Source organism: Salvia splendens, chromosome 1 (assembly GCF_004379255.2).
Source record: "Salvia splendens isolate huo1 chromosome 1, SspV2, whole genome shotgun sequence".
Taxonomy (NCBI): Eukaryota; Viridiplantae; Streptophyta; class Magnoliopsida; order Lamiales; family Lamiaceae; genus Salvia; species Salvia splendens.
Genome location: NC_056032.1, coordinates 16,498,791 through 16,510,923, shown reverse-complemented (window position 1 = coordinate 16,510,923; position 12,133 = coordinate 16,498,791). Strand labels below are relative to the sequence as shown.

The window sequence follows — 12,133 nt, the reverse complement described above, 5'->3', positions numbered from 1 at the left end:
TAGAGTGCCCCATAGATCCGATTTTCTCATATATACTAACCGTGATCAAATTGAGCCATAAACAAAGAATTCGGCTATCGATTAAGGCATTAGCAGAGGTGCCCTTAAATTCAGTTATCAGTGATCGATTAACCATTTAAGTACTTCATATATGTGTGTATTTGCTATAGTATTGTTTTTTACTAGTGGTTAAATCGGTTTGATCTATTGAACCACAATTGATGATTTGAAAATTGTACGAATTTTAATGCATAATTAGTAAAGTAATATAGAATGAAAAAAAGATAAACTGTGGTTGAAATAATATGGTAAATAGTGAGGCTAATAAATTATAAAGAAGAAGAAAGTGAGAAAAAAATGTTCATAAAGGGATACGAACTATATTTACGAGGTGGATGAAAAAGAAAATTAGGCATATTTTTATGGGATGAGTGGAGTACTAGTTATTTAGAATATTAATTTTGATATTCAAGTTTTGAATAAGCCAATCAAAAGAGTTATAGCAAAATCATTTCGAGTTTAGAGACCTAAAAGATATAAATGCATTTTTTAGTGATTAAATTTGAAGTCTACTGTATTTATAAAAAAAGAAAACGTTGATTCTTATTGTAGATAGAAATGCAGAATGCTTCAATCAATTATAATGTGATGATTTAAATTATTTGGAACTTCGAGAGGAAAAAAAAATATTATTAAGGACAGAATTGAATAAATTAGAGTGACATGAATATCCGATTTTTATGTAGACCATAGCCGTGAAAATACAATGAGTTTTAAATTAGACAACATCAGTGCTTCATACTCCCTACTTACAAAATGTAGTAGTCCATCCGTGATTCTCGTGTTGTCATTTTGGTTCATTCACAATATGACTTTTACCATAAATGGTAATAAAATCTCACATTCAAATAACTCATTTCACTTACATTATATTATAAAACCAATATACATAAATGGATCACATATTCCATTAACTTTTCCAACCAACTAATTTTTACATTTTTTAAAACTCGTGTCTACACTAAATATTATTCCTATCATGGGATGGGAGAATAATAAACACTGGAGTTCAGAAAACGTACTCCTTATTACAAAAATATTTTAATACTATAACTCGAAGGAGTGTTCCAATATCATAAGATTCACGAAGTATGTAGGTCATGTTTGATTAACGAGAAAATAAAGTTGGCAGGGAAAATAATTCCTAACAACTTTAATTTTTCGTATTTGAAAAACTATCAAGATTTTAAATTTTACCTTTAATTTATACACTAAATATAAAATATCAATAATTTTAATATTATATTAAGATTTTGAATATATTAATAATTAAAAATATAATGATAATAAGTAATTGTTAATTATGAGCATAATTCAAATAACTAGATAATTTTTTAAATAAATTATTAATTTAACACCATAATATAAATGATATAATAACATACTCCCCTTCGTACGTGAATAGGAATCTCATTTCATTCCGGCACGAGTTTTGAGAAATGTTAAGAAAATAGGTTAAAGAAAGTTAGTGGAATATAGGTCCCAGTTGTGTATATTAATTTTAAATGATATGTGAGTGGAATGAGTTAGTGGAATGTGAGGGTTTAGTGGAATGAGGCATCTTTACCATTTATAGTAATTATAAACCAGGACTCTTATTCGCGGATGGACTGAAATGAAAAAACGGGACTCCTATTTGCGGAAGAAGAGAGTAATTACAACTCCCTCCGTCCCAGCTAAGATGACACCATTTCTTAATCAGCACGGAGTTTAGGAGTTATTGGTTAATGTGTTTAATTGGACTACAAGTGTGAAAACTTACACTGCTGACACGATGGATCAAGTGTTCGGTGGAGGCGCCGAAGAAGACGAAGATAAAGCAAGTGGTTGCAACGACCCAGGCGGGGGTTATTTAGCAGAGCTTGTTCTACGTGATCGCCTCCTCCCCCGGCCATGTTTTCAGAGACAATGACGGACCCAGGCAGAGCATATTTTTTCTAATTTTGGGTTTCAATGTATATTTCCTAATGTGTTTTACCCATCTTTTTTGACGAATCAATTGAGTTACTAAAACTAGTTTAACCTGTAATATCGCACATGGTTAGACAGATGCTATGCTATTAAGACTCTCTTTCTTTCTCCTCTTTCCTGTCACTTTTATTAGTGTTATTAGCTAATAATATTTGCAGACCGCTAAATGTTTACTTATTTTATTGTGTGTGAAATTAGGTAATACAACCCTATGTTGTTTCATTGTTTCATTAGCAGATAAATTTCCAAATTTCGTGTTCCATGTGTCTAAGGTGGGTGGGTGGACTAGTGAATATTACAAAATCCATAAGTTTAATTATGTCACGACCGCCCTTTCGAGGATTAATAAATATGGGTGGTCGTGACTAAAAGGACTTTAAGAGAGAGAAAAATTCTAGTGTTTCAATAAAGAGTTTGACCAAAATATTTAATATCCAAATAACGTGGGAAAATCAGAGTAAACTCTTAACATTTGAATTCAAGGTCAACAGTTTTCATAATTAATGATCCAAGAGTGAAAAGGAATTTAGAAAAACATAATTTCGAAAAATAGTACTCCCTCCGTCCCAAGGTAGATGTCACACTTGAGAGATGTCATGGGATTTTAGGAAATGTTATTTTGTGTGTTAAGTGATGACAGAAAATATAATTTTATAATTGATGTGAGATGAAACTTTTTTCAAAAGAAGAAATGTGACATCTTTTATGGGACAAACTAAAAAGGAAAGTGTGACATCTACCTTGGGACGGAGGGAGTATTATCTCAGCGGAAGCATTCAAGAGTAAGAGTGACGCCATGTATGAAGACACGACGCCCCTCGGAGTTCAAAATAAATCCAACCATAATTAATGTTCGACTCAACACCACCCAAGCTCGTCGCCGCTCAACCTGCACATAAGGAAAATACATGTAGGGCTGAGTACTATAAAAATACTCAGTCGACTTATGACGAAAACAAGTTATCAAAGATATTAATATTTATCATGTCATTGTCAAGTAACCATCGGGGTTTCATTGTCATGTAACCATCGGGCTGAGTACTATAAAAATACTCAGCCGACCAATTTCCCATAGACGTCAACCATATCTGCTCATACATGACTTGGAATGTGGCCACAAACCAAGTCACTAAACTGGCCAACATGTACGCTGGCACACGGTCTACCATAGGTGTACACTAATCCAAGTAGGGGTTTGCGGCCCTACAAGGACCCGAATTCGATTTAAATAATAAATGGCAAAGTCATTTCAGATAGGTGCGTTAAAACCAAAATACGGCATGATAAACAATTTCCATTTCATTCCCATCGATAAAATAATTAGGACATTGTCCTTATTTAAAAGAAAGCCCACTTCAAGTGCTTAATCCAAATTAATTTAAATAACACCTTTAGAATTTAAATAACACATAGATCAACGCAACATTTCAAATAAATAAATAAGATGAATGCATCCTATGTCTCCATTTATTTTCTCGATCAAGATTTCAAATTTTTCCTAACTAGAAACTTAAGTATTTCGATTAAATTCCGGCCGCTCGCGCCCCAATAAAACAAAAAGATATATGTACTCCCATTTAAAAAAAACGTACACCCACTGCCGTTCCATTTTAACAAACCAACCTCAAACATTTACATATTCCAAAATAAAGAGCTAAGTGTTTGCATAAAGATTTTAAAATAAAAGAGGCGGAAAGCTCCCATTCCAGAATTATACACGTACTGTATACTCCCATTCCCATTTTAATCAAACACTACAACCCCAATTAAAAAAATATTTTAAAGAACAAGAAACAAGGATACCCCACTTAGGTATGCATACGGTTCAAAAACCGTTGGTTCCGGTTCGGAACCGGAACCGGCAGTTCACAGTTCAAAAAATTCATGAACCTGAACTGGCCCGCCAAGGGTTTTGATTTAATTATTTTTTATTTTTAATTCGGATTGCTTCGATTTATTCGATTAGGAGATAAATTGCAGATTGAAGTATACGGTAGTGTAGGATGTATGAATGTAATGAAATAGAATTTGATGTTGGTGTTGGTGTGAGAGGACTATACCTTAGATTGGCAGATTTGCAACTGAGCAACAGAAACTGCCTCTCTCTAGCTCTCGGTTTCTGATAGGAATGATGAATTAGTTGATTTCCAAAACATTGTAGAATAGTAGGAGGGGGGTAATTCAGCATATGAGATTACCTTGAATCTGTTTCGATTGAGATAGGAGGAAAGACAGCCTTGTTCTTGCAGGAAACTTAGGTTTGGTTGTGACCTGTAGGATTTCAGAGTGTATAGCAAACAAAAATTGGATCAAGTTTAGCAGGATTGTGTAGTCTAAAACCAGGGTAACCGAGAGGAATGGTGGAGCATAGAAAAAAGATTACCGTGCACTCAATTGAGTAAGAGTTGAGGAAAATTGACCCTCCTGTGGATTCTTGTAAGTTCAGTAGAGCAACTTGTGAAGTTGAACTTGATTGTGAATGAAATATTATGGAGGAGTGGCAGTAGAAATAGAAGGAAGAATAGGGTTGAAAAACCGAGTCTTGCAGGAGTGCTTTTGGTAATTGATTCACACAATAATTGAAATTAAAGGCTGATGGGTGGTTATTTTTGGAGCAGATTGGAGAGTGGAGGAACGGTTAGGAGCATGAGAGAGGGAGTAAAAAGAGTAATTGATTTCACAAATAAATTGGGTTTGACTGATTTTGAATTGAAACATTATTTTGCTTTATGGGAGAGGAAAATCACGGTAGAGGTAGAAGAGATCTGAAATGGGACCCTCTATTTTCCTTGGAATTATTTTGTGCAGGATTTAATTTATTTGGCTCAAGACTCTTTGTATTTTATTTAAATTGTGTAGCCCACAATTTATATTTCACAAGATTGAACTTGTATTAATTATTTAATTTATTGTACCCAACATGAAATTGAGTGCAATAAATATTCCTAAAGAAAAGAAGTTATTAAAATTCAACTTGTGATTTCACCATCACAATTTCGAGCTCATAAAACAAACAAATTCACCAAGTACCCATAGTTCAAAAAGCCACGTCATGTAATCAATGAAATTGATTCAGAAAACGCATAGTCAAAACTCCAAATCAAAATAGGTCTCAAGCATTTCGAAAACCAAAATTCACTCGCTAAGTAATCCACGGACTTCACGACATTAAAAGCATTAAATGCAAAAAAAATTTAGGGTTCGAAAATTAGGTTCAAACATTAGGGCGTTACAAATTAGATCTAAAATCATACTATCAAAGTAAATTATAATATTTTTAATTTTTCTATCAAAATTATAAGAATACAAGTAAAAATATACAATGATGTCTAAGTGAAGAAGACTAAAGACGGCGAAGCCATGCTCCTGCCCTCCGATGGTGGAGGGCTAGTCGGTGTCTTCGAATTCGAAATTGAAAGAGACATCCTAGACCCAAATCAAGATACAAATAAAATTGGAACTGTCCATTCGCATCAAATTAGTCTAAACAAAAATATTGAACATATAGAGTTACATGCGAGCTCCTGATTTTTAGTATACATTTTTTAGAATTTTTACATTCATCCAAAATATTAATAAAACATACATTTACTTAGTTAATTAAGTAACGTGTTAAATTAATTTAATGATAGTATTAGAACGACTTGAAATTCGCACGGTGGTTGCATATCATGGATATAGAAAGCTAAACCCTAATAAATGAATAATTTGTGTGTATTTAATTTGCACTGCGTCTAAGAAAGAATGACTTGAGATTCGCACGGTAACTTGAAATTTGCACGGTACCATAGGTTTTGCAATCACCTTCCTTTTTATAACTATTCCTACTATTGCAAATCTTTATCTAATGAGGTCTTTTAATCTGCGATGGGGTCAAAATTAGGGATGTCAATGTAGCCCGCAACCCGTGGGCTGACCCGAATAGCCCGCCAAATTTATAGGGTTAGGGCTGGAAATTTCTAGCCCGATAAAATTAAAACCCGATTAGCCCGCACCCGATTAACCCGCGAGCCGTTAGGGCTAGACCCGAAAACCCGATGGGCTGGCCCGAAAACCCGATAAAATTTCTATTATTCTATTTTTTACTCATAATTCGACATTTTATTGATTAATTTTATAATATAGATAACTAAAAAAATAACTTTCAATTTTATATTAAATATACAAATTATATATTGAATTTTTATTAATATAATAATTGATAAATAAATTAAAAACTTCAAATTCACTTAAAAAAATATTTAAATTTCTACAACATGCATTAAAATTTCTCGAAATATCTCAAATATTAGTATTTGATCATGTTTATGATTGAGTTTGACCATATATCTCAAATGTATCATAATTAAATATTTTACATTTTATGAATATAACTAATTTTCATCGTTATTTATTGGATTGATTGCATGTAAATCTTATCGGTAGCAACCCGATTAACCCGCTGGGCTAGCCCGAAACCCGAGCTTTTAGGGTTAGGGTTGAACTTTTACAACCCGAAAAAATTCACAACCCGATTAGCCCGCACCCGATTGACCCGCAACCCGAGTATGGCCGGCCCGAAACCCGATGGGCCGACCCGATTGACATCCCTAGTCAAAATATAAGAGCACAATGCTTGAAGAGCCTCTCATCACTGGACATCCCCACGCCTGTGGCGGAGAGGTCAACAAGCCCGAAGGGAACAACGGATGCCTCCACATTCCATCAGCCACCGCTGATGTGGTTTATTCCAGGTATGTATTGCATTTATTAAAAATAGTAAAAGTAAAATAAGATATTTACTGATAAACGGTCGAAAAAGAAAAATGAGACATTCATACTAGGCATAGAGTCTATTTGATTAGATATGAAAAAGAAAAAAAATAGAACATTGGACCGTGGTGCCAAAGAAGGCGGATTTGAAATGGGCTAGCCATAAAGTACATACCCACTCTTGTCACGCTCTTCACCTCACCTATCAATTAATCCTTTAAATGTCGAAAATAAAATTAAAGTACAAATGTGAAAACTTACACTCTTGAATATTTAATTAGAAAATAAAAAAAGAGGTTGGGGTATTAATTAGAGAGAAAAAGTTATTAAAAATAAAAATGTGGCATCTTAGTTGGGACAAACTAAAAAGAAAAGTGTTGCATCTAAAGTGGGACAGAGAGAGTATTATAATTAATAGTTACTTATTAGTAGTATTATATTTGAAAATTACTATAATTTATAATTTTAAATTATCATTAAGACTGATTTGATAATTTATTAATTTATAATAAAATGATAATACTAATAATAATAATTGTCATTATTATTAGAATTATTAGTTATATTAAAAGAAAACAATAACAATTATTATTATTAGTAGTATTATCATTTAATTGTAAATTATCAAATCACGCTTAATGAAAATTTAAAATTATAAATTATACTTTTCAATTATAATTAAGTACTATGATTTATAATTTAAATTATATTAAAAAATAAATAAATTATTAATTTATAAATAATAATAATAATTGTGCTTCATTAAATACTTAAATTTGTATGAACCCAAAAACTGAGAAAAATAATACCTAGAAAAAGCTAGAAATCAGAATTCTAGAAAATCGTAGTAATATTTTCTTCATTGTTCAACATGCTGATTACTTTCTCAGTTTAACTAAAAATCCAATTATACATTGAATTCTAAAAATTTGAAGAATCATATTACTTTCCTTAATAATACCCTGACAAATAAATATAGTTGAGGGTGTGTTTTTTATTTGCGAAAAATGGAGCATGAGATTTGGTGGGATGGAGTTAGACGCGATGATTGGATCAAGCTATATGGAAGATAACCGAACCGAGTGGATCAGTTAACAAAGGTCGTTGCCATTTGATCAAGGCGTTCTCTCTCGTTCCACCGAAAGAAATATTTATAACTCCCAAACTTGCACTACTTTAACAGTAAAGCGGCAAGTACGGGGTCGATCCCACAGAGAAACCGATGCGTTGAGTGTGTGAGTAGTGAACAGGAGTCGACTGCTGCCACGCTTTGAGATGGGAGTTTAAAACTACTAGGTTACGCTAGACGGAATGTAAACTAACTACTGGATCAAGTAACTCATCATGCTGGAAATGGACTTAACTACCTAGGCTTGCTACGAAAACACAAAACACTTTTCCATTCATCATGATTAAACACTGGATCAGAGACTTTAAAGCTGGACTAAACTAGAACAGTAAACAAGATGACGAAAATAAAATAACTCCGATTTTTATACTCAATGCTTAAAACAGAACTGTGATCATGAAGAAAAACAAAAACAAGAACTATTCTTTAACTACGAAATAACGAAGAATTGAACTTAAGCAGCTAAAACTGGAAAGTAAGAAAGCAAATACAGCCGAGAAACTCTCGGTCGGAAACTTGAGGCGGCGCCAAACAGATATTGACTACCCTGTCGCGCTCCCTTAGGTCGCTCTCTTTCTAACTGACCATCTCTCTAACTAAGCTATCTTTGGAACTGGAAAACCAAACTAGAAACAAGGAAAAGAAAAACTAAACTAGAAGCTTAATTAGGATGGTGCATCCTCTATTTATAAGCTCGTCGCAACAATCTCCAGCTAGGGTAACGTCTTTGGCAGCGAATATTCGTCCTTGCTGGGATTGAGCGCCTCATCGATTGATACGTGCCCTTCTTCTAGAATGACGTCACTGCTCAATAACAGAATGATGATCGGCTTCGTCCTTGCGTCTTACGTATCAGCACGTGTCCCCTTCTAGAATGTCGTCCTTGATAACCGATTGATGATCGTCATCCAGCGCATCAGCCTCACGTGTCTTTCTTCTCGAACGAAGTGGTCCCCCGGCTAACTGCTTGATTACTCCCCTTGATCAACCCACCCGGTTTTTGGCCTTTTTCGCCTTCTGTACCAGCTTGATCAGCTTGGCCTTGTTGCCCTTGGTCAAGCGGCATTCATGCACAATTAACACTCGCTTTGCGCGATAAACTGATCAAGTAGCATATATTTTATCCCTAAACCGATGCATGAAATAGGCCTTATCAAGATTTCATCCATAACTTTCTCTTATAATATTGAAATAAATTTTTAATTTATATCACAATTCAAAATTTATTGAAGTAAAAGTATGGAATTTATGCATATCACTACACAGTTGCATGGCTATACTCTCTATCTACTAGTTAAAATCTTGATAATGGACAATACGAATTTTAAAAAGTATACGAATTTATGCATAACTTTCTCTCATACATTCATCCTCGTTCCGGAATTTTATCCATTTCACTATCATGTAGTATGAAATTGATATAAATCAAAAAATATAATAATATTTTCAACAAATTAACAAAGAATTTAGAGAAAATAATTAACAAGTAATAAAAAATATACTATCGATCATCAAAATTATAAAATATGCGTTAGCACTTGAATAAAACAAAGTAAATTGCGTTGCACTTTTAAGTTAAGGCCATTACTTGAACAAAAATATTATTTCAAGTTATTAAAATTCTCAAGTTTCTTACGCTAGAGAAGTTTGGCATAGAATAAAAACTCAGCTACCCTTTGAACAAATAAGATTAGATTGTCAATTACAACAGTAATACTATATAATCAACTCATTATCGTACATGCTTGTTCATTGTCTATGTAACCATGAATTTATTTAAATCTTGATATTTTACTTGAATTTGTATAGATCTATTAAGCAGAAAATCATTTTGATAAATACTGAAAGAGCTCTCTATATAGTTCACCTTATATTTTATGTTGGCAACATATATTGGAAATGCATCTACAATTTGCTGGACTTCATGGGCAGTTTATGATAGTTAGCTAATCTAACATTTTCCTGTGTAAACCACAATATTAGTCATTAGATCCAAAAATAAATCAAAGTAACTTATCCATTTTACGATCCTATAGCATAAAATTAATATAAATTAAAACCGATATAATAATATTTTCAATTAATTAACATAGAATTTAGAGAAAATAACTAATAAATAAAAATTATACCTTTAGATAACAAAAAGATAATGAGGCAAGGTGGCTACGGCCAAAGAGACTACTTTGATTCGAAGAATTTACAAGGTAAGATTGAAAAACTGTAGGAAAAGATTGAAGAAATCGAGTTGGAGAGAAAATGAAAAAAGTAAAATGAGAGAAGTGAGACAGTAGATCTTATCTGAATTGATATCCTCATTTTTCTGAGCACCTTGCAAGTGCTAGGAATTTTCCGTGCACATTCAGTCCGTCCGAGCACATTAAAGTTGTGCTCGGAAATATTTCAAGCACTTTTATGGTGCTCGCAAAACATTGGTGGAAAGTGAACACCGGTTTTTGTAACACGGCAATTAGTCTAGTAATTGAGAGAGAAATGAAAAGTCATTTAATTATTAAAGAGAAAAAGTGAACAAGTGATTGAATTGGTCGATCACATAGATATAAATTATAAAAAAAAGTCAATATAATTAAATACAAATTTTCATAAATACACAGAAATTAATTTTGTTTATGATCTGATTTTCATGTAAGACTCTAAATTTTAGTAGCACAGTATTAGAGAGGAAGCAAAATTTTTTAATTATGTTCATAACTTTAAAAGACAATTAATGCCAGAATTATAAATAAAAAGCAAAACAATCTTTATGTCATATTCAAAGGGTAATTATATGTTTCATACAAAATATTTTACCTTTGTTTCAATTTAGTACAAAAAATATTAAATTTACATATTTCATACAAAAAGTTTACTTAGTGTTACAAAATAATACATTTCGTTAAGTCCCTACTAACACCGTTATTTCCAATTACGTCATACATATAAAAAGTTTCATCAATATTTCAAATTTGTACAAAAAGTTTAAAATTAAAACTTTCCATTATTTATTTCAAACACAGTCATTTTTATTACTCACAAATATGAAAAACACGTAGAAAAAAAATCACCACTCTTCACCATCAAATTACCGAATTGCATTTTATTGTCGAAGCTTTCTCATGTAACAATAATGGAGAATACAACTAAAAAGATATTGAATCTTTTTATGAAAAATTAAATATTGACTTATTGACTGTTTGAAGCTCAAATTAGCCATTTTTTAAATATGAAATATGGACTTATTTTATATTGTGTTCTATAAAGAATACAATAAAAATAGAGTATATTGAGAGACGGGATTTTTTAGAGTGATTAATTGTATTAAATCTCTAATTAATTTTTTATTATGATGATAAGTTGGATAAATTATAAACTAACTAACGGTGTTTAAAATATTTAAAGGAATGTATTAATTTAAAACACTAATGTAACTTTTTGTATGAAATATGTAAACTTAATACTTTTTGTATTAAATTGAAACAAAGATAAAACATTTTGTATGAAACATGTAATTACCCCACATTCCGCCCTAGCTATTTAATACTCTCTCTGCCCCCAAAATGACAAAGTTGTATATGACACATATTTTAATGTGAAATTGATAAATTAAGAGAGAAATAGGAAAAAGTAAGAGAGAGGAAGAAAAATATAGTGAAAATAAGAAAAATATAGTGAAAATAATGTTAGTAGACTGTGGAATCCACATTATTAATAATGGTGTGTGTTTATTCAAAACTTTTTTTATTTAGAATTTATCTAATTTTAAGGGAATGGTCTAAAATTGAAAAACGAATCTATTTTTCTTAGGGAGAGAGAGGGAGTACACAATTGTCATCAAGTCAAAGCATATGTACCATAAATGATGATCGAATTCCCAGGAATGATAGTAAGAATTGCGAAGCGTTACTCGTCCAAGATTATATAAAACATCATCAACTTCAAGATTTTGTGTTCCTTTTCTATGACTTGATATTAAAATACTACAGCTACAGCATGTTTTTATATACGAGTATCTCCATCAAGGAAGAATAAATGAAAAGGATATATTATCTATTTATCTTTTCAAAAAAGTAAAATATATTCTTCTAAAAAGTAACACATTCCAAACTTAAAAAGGTATATAGAAAGGTAAATGATTTTTTAAAAATAAAATAATAGTATAAAATATATTAAAAAACATAAAGTGTAATATCTTCTCAAATACATTCCCCTTGGATAATAGTTTTT

At 31.8% G+C, this 12,133-nt stretch overlaps 1 long non-coding RNA gene across 1 annotated transcript; it reads right to left on the bottom strand.

The window, feature by feature from the left end:
• Positions 1–4,129: 4,129 nt before the first annotated feature.
• Positions 4,130–4,518, bottom strand: LOC121746858. The gene is made up of 3 exons (XR_006039079.1): positions 4,415–4,518; positions 4,230–4,302; positions 4,130–4,150 (listed from the first exon to the last, which is right to left on the bottom strand). It is a non-coding gene; the product is annotated as an uncharacterized LOC121746858 (long non-coding RNA).
• Positions 4,519–12,133: the final 7,615 nt, after the last annotated feature.